This window comes from Nestor notabilis, unplaced genomic scaffold (genome assembly GCF_000696875.1).
Source record: "Nestor notabilis isolate BGI_N333 unplaced genomic scaffold, ASM69687v1 scaffold6355, whole genome shotgun sequence".
NCBI classification, from domain to species: Eukaryota; Metazoa; Chordata; class Aves; order Psittaciformes; family Psittacidae; genus Nestor; species Nestor notabilis.
The window spans coordinates 62,503-68,502 of record NW_009928733.1 but is presented as its reverse complement, the minus strand read 5'-3'; positions in this window follow the sequence as shown (position 1 = coordinate 68,502).

Sequence of the window (6,000 nt, the reverse complement as noted above, 5' to 3'; positions counted from 1 at the left end):
AGGGGGATCCTAAATACTGATGTGCAGAGGGTAATGCCTGGGCCATTCTTTGCATCAGTCTTTTTAACTCACATAACAGCTGCCATTCTTTGCATCAGTCTTTTTAATTCACATAACAGCTTGCCACAGGCCCCGAAAACTGCAAGCGTAAAACATGCCAATGGATATGTAAAATGAACAGCATAAAAATGGAGAAAGGTAAATTGTGCTTCTGGAACTTAGGGAGGTGTCAGGTTTTGATCAAGCTAACTAAAGTTAGTGCTAGCCAGTTTAATTTCCCCACTGTCATACGTTAACAAAATGTCTCTATGTATAATGTCCTTTGTACTTTGGAAGAACAGCTGCGCATTAAAAGAACCCCTGATTTTCAACATAATGGAAACACATCTCACAGTGATGTATTTATTTTACAGTAAAAACCCCTCTCTCCCAGGCACACAAACCTCCAGCTTCCTGAAGGGCAGAATCTGTTTTTCCCTTTGGTTGCAGAGCTCATTTTTTCCTGTAAACTGGATGTTAACAGCTCTGACACTATGACAGATATCAGAGGCGGCCCTGGCACCATCCCGGCGGATCCGTAGTTGAGGCAACAGCAGGGCTGTGACATATGCTTCTGACTCCAGGTTTTAGTTGCCCAGGAAAGGGCCATGCCAGGGTATTTCCTCTTTCCTCGGAGGTGTGGGGAGCACAGTCAGAGAGCGCTGGCCTGGCAGTGCCTGGCTGTGCCCAGTGCCCAGCTTCAGCGTATCTCCCAGTGCCACAGGGATCCAGCAGCAGTTAAGGATCCAGATGAGTTGAAGGGTGCTGGGAGTGACGTGTTCACCTGGGTTCAAAAAGCTCACTGCGTGTCTGTAAATAGGTGTATGTCAAACGCTTTGCGAGGTCTTTTCTTCAAGAAATGCACGTGTGTGTGTGTGTAGAGTCCATGTACACACATATGAATATACATATTCCAATCTAAACATGATTTCTCTCAGGTGTATGTGTAGTCAGGAGCGTTGAATGGAATACTGGGGCTGTTCCAGGAGGGTTATACATCTTAAGTGCACTCAGATAAGGGAAAAGATTATTCCCAACACTTTGAGGATCCTTCAATATAGTAAAGTCAAAGGATTTTAGGAAAAAAGTTGCTGGGGGAGGCTGGGAAACTCCAGGATGCAGGAATAAGTACTTGTGAAGAGTTGCACCCTCTGATAGAAATAAACATCCCAGGCTTTTTTCAAATAAGAAGTAATCTTAAATATGAAGACCCCTAAATGCACCTGCAGCGTATTAAGCAGCTGCTTTCCAGGCCGTATTGAACTGAAGAAGAGATTCCTTACGTCCACATCAGGTCCAAAGGAGTTTGCTGCTGGGGATCAAGGTAAAACATAAGCTCTTAAGCACATCCTTAACTTGAGCATGCTTGTGGTGGCAGGGAGCTGCTGGCCAGCTTCACTGAGGGTGTCCACGTCTTGATGTGGAGATGGGTGAGCAGGGGGGTGCTTCTCTGCCAAGCTCCCTAAGCTGACTTGCTGGTTGCTCCTGTCCTGGAGAACCCCTTGACCTGCTCAGGGGCCCATGCAGGCTGTCCCCTCCCACCCCATGGAGGATTGAGTAGGTCGGACCTAGGACTGGGTGATGGGCACTGTGATGCTTGACTCAGGAGGGGCTCGTGGCTTGTATGAAACTAAGTCTGAGCTAACTAGTCCTTGAAGACAGCAGGTCAGAAATGCCCTGTCTGGCTCTGGGCAGCATGGCAGGAGACCAGGACGAGGACAGCTCACCTCTCCCCCATGTGTGCTTGGGCAGCCCCTCACCTAGCGCACGCAGGGAGGTTTGCGTTAGCTGGCTTGAGCCCCATCAGGGTGTTCCCCTGCCCAGCCCTGCCTTGTCTGCTGGAGGGTGCTGAAGGAAGGATTTCCTGAATGCTTTTTCCTGATTTGTTTTGGCTCCACCAAAGGATTTGTGTTCAGCTCCCATCATCGTTCCTCTGGATTAATCACGTTCCTCTGGATTAATAACCGGAGCAGGTTCCCCCTGCATTTGCTGAGAACCGTTTCGATTAACCTCATGTACTCAACCACGTCAGCTCTGGCAGCAGGGGCAGAGCCTGCAGGGTCATAGCCTCATCCCTTGTGTCACCAGTGGGGACACCAAGCAAGGCAGCCCCTGGCCTTTGCTTCTCTTCTGTCCCAGCTTTCAGCAATGCTGCAGTGCTGGCCCAAATTATACCACAGGGCCCTTTCTGGAGACAGGACACCGGTCATTTAAATGTTTCTGATAAATTGGTAAGAATTGGTACTGACAATGGAAAAAACGAATGCCACATTTGTAATCAGAGATCAGAGCAAGGGAACAAGCTCAGAAGCTCTCTTAGTAAACAATCCTCACCCCAGTGTTATAATTAGCATTATATGCATAATATAAAAACTTATACATATGTTATTTATCATTATTTTCCTCTTATACTTAACAGTCTCTGATTTTCCCTCCTCTGGAAGAGCAGGCTGTCGCTATCATGCCATCTTTATGATTTCTAACTTGGCTTCTGTGATGAAATAGAAAACCAGTCCTCACTTTGCAAACATGTGGTCATGCTTCTTAAATGAAACAGTGTGATGCTCGGAGTATCAAGGCTGTAACTCAAGTTGCTGGTCACAAACTGCCAAAGTAATTTTTCTTTCAGGATATTGCCTTGCACTGAACCTGAAGATTGACTTACAATCTGTTTCACCATGCGGGGTATGTGTTACTGTTAGGGAGAGTGATTAGCAAACACTGGCAAGGCATTCTCCTCAATATGTGTCACTATTACTCACTGGTGAATTTAAATGAAAAGATAAATACTAAACACAAGCAGCTGAGCTGTGTGCATGTTTTTCCTATGTTGTTTTTTATGTATTTATTAATAGCAGACAAGATTTTTTGATGTTTTGTGAGCTGTCATTTAAAACCAACAAATCAAAGATCCTTCCTAAAGGAGCTTCTGAGTATAGAAGCCAGTCTTCTCCTACTTATCATAGCCAGATATTACATTAGAAGTGCAGAAGTAAATGTTTAAAACTATGAGGTAAGTATAAATTCACAAAGATTGTCCAACTGAGGCTGTATTTGTTTCATCAGTCATTTAAAACATCAAAAGTGCAAGTTTTTAAAGGGATTTTATGCTGGTTTGGCCACTTTGAGTTGACTCTGGTGGCTCTGGCTATTGCTGTCCTGGTCCCAGATAGCAGCTGACTGAAAAGAGCTGTGCTACCATGCTTGAAATAGTCACGGCAGCGTTGCTTTTTGAAGATGCACTTTATTGCCAAGAACTAAGGCAATGACTAACTGATCCCAGATTCTCCATTCAGTTGAAATATTTTCCTAGTCAGACACCACACAAACTGGTGATACAGCTTCCTACGGAAAAGAGTGGCAGATGCCACAGAGAATGCTCTTAGACAAGTTTTCTTGCTCTCACAGGTGTACCACAGCATGTGACGCTCATTAGATGGTGGCCTTTAGAAAAGAGCCTTTTAGCCTTTAGCACTTTGGTTTTGAAAGGGAGGGCTTGAAGTGATGTACTAGCTTGAATGTGCATGGGGCAGTTGACAAGAAACAGTGGAGGCAACCTTACCCTCATTAGCAACATCTTAAACCATGGAAAGAGAATGTCCTTTCTCATGTTTCCTGCACAGATGCTGGAGATAATTCCGAGTCTAAAAAACTCTGCTGGATATATATATATGCTGGATATATTTGCAGGACCTCATTCTGGGTTTGAGGAGTGAGTACATTCTTGTCCGGTCTTCAGACTGATGCAGTTTGGAAAAAACAACACATGCCAAAGTGAGGAGTTTCTGTCCATGCAATCCTCTGAGAGCGCAGATGTCTGCACCATCTGCACCCACTAAGTGGGTCACATACACACTTTGCAGCTCAGAAACAGTTCTGAAATTCAGTGGGGGTAGGAGCAGAGTGGTTTCTGTCCACCTATGCTATTTATTTATTCTCTTTAAATGAGCATTTGCCCTGCAATCTTGCTAAGCAGCACAGTTTAACTCAGAGGACACTTGACACTTACTGTTCCCTGTGAAATATGCTGGCTCATATGGGGTTGGAGTGACTTCTTGCCGTCTAAATCTCAGTCTAGCGAGACACCAAGTGATACTACTTGCCACCAAGGGGTATCACTTGGTGACAAGTGCCACAAGTAAGGTGGCAAGTAACCCCAGCTCACACTCAAATCCATTTGCAGTTGTCATTCAGTAAAGCGCTTACATACATTTTTCAATTTAATCTTATTAATGGGATGTGGAATGTCCTTAGTGACTGTGCTACAGCTGAGTGATCTTCTGACTTGGAACTTCAACCAGAGACTGTACAAAACCAAACTGTCCAAATCTCCTCTCACCCTGGCACTCAGGCCTTGCCTCTGCAATCTGTTGCCCATCACAGACCTCTCTAAAATGAAGACTGCACCTCCTTGGGGGTCTCAACAAGCAGCCTAGACACACATTTGCCAGGAGTGGTTTAGGTATAGTTGCTCCTGCCTTGGGCTGGAAGAGTGGCCTTCTACAAGCAATTGCAACCCCATTTTCTGAGACTTCATGCTACATGATGGTTAGCCTATTACATGGATGACAAATACAGCTACTAGTTAGTAGTCAAAATTAAAACCAATAACATTAATTATACAGATCTTTCTGCAGGTGTTAAACCTTTCTAACGTTACCTAAATATCTTCCCCAAGAAAAGAAGGTTGGAGGAAAGAAAATGTTTTCCTTATTATGTATGCCTTATTATTTACCAGCTAACACCAACACAACTGTTCTCAGTTTAACTAGGACAAATGCCAGACTTACTGGCCCACTGTTCCCTAGGTCCCCCCCTATGCCACACATTAGTACCATTTCTTGTGCTTGGATATCAAGTCTACTTTCAGCAGCAGCAGCACCATGCTCTGGTTTGGAGCCGGTAATTTCAGTGCAGAGTTCTGGGTAATTACCATCCAATCCTGGCAATTTGTGACTATCAATTTCATTGTTAAGAATATATTTTAACTTTTCTGGTTTAACTGAGCTGGGTTGTTCAGTATGAAGAAAAGGCTCTGGGGAGACCTTCTAGTAGCCTTCCACTATCTGAAGACGTCCTACAAGAAAGCTGGAGAGGACTTTTTATGTATCTATCATCACAGCATGTAGTGAAAGGCCAAGGGGGAATGGCTTTGAAAAGAGTAGGTTTAGATTAAACATTAAGGAAGAAGTTCTTCACTATGAAGATGATGAAGCACCAGCACAGGTTGCCCAGAGAAGCTGTGGCTGCCCCATCCCTGGCAGTGTTCAAGGCCAGGTTGGACGGGGCTTGGAGCTACTTGGTCTAGTGTGAAGTGAACCTGCCCATGGCAGGGGGGTTGGAACTAGATGAGCTTTAAGGTCACTTCCAACCCAAACCATTCTATCATGATTCTATGAATTCTGCCTTCTTTTGGCACAAATCTGGCAGACTTTTTGCTCCCAATGGGTTCAGAGAAGACTTTAACATTTTAATGCCTATTTCTCACATTCTCTTAATTAAAGTTTTCACAATTTTAAATAATTCTACACTGAACAGCAGAGGAACTTTCACATTTGTTTTAAATTTAAATCACTAATCTATAATCCAATAATACAAATATGATTCTACTTGGCCTATACACTGAAGAGGATGCTACTGCTGAGTTCAGTGACAGGCAGACGTAAGAAGAATATTCTTCCCAGCTTTCCTGCTAGTTTAATAGCATTAAAGAGGAAAAAGAACCACATCATCAATTGGTTTAGTATAACCAGACTTAATTCCATGGGGCTACACCTCCAGACAACACTTATTTTCAGTATTAAACAAGAAATGCTTGGAGACAGACTGTAGTGCAAGAAACATTTGTACAAATTAGACTAAATGTATGTCAACAGCAGCTACATTCCAGACTATCAGTGTTGACTGCTGTATCGCTTACAAACAAGAAATGAAACCATACCTACATGATTTATAAGCAAG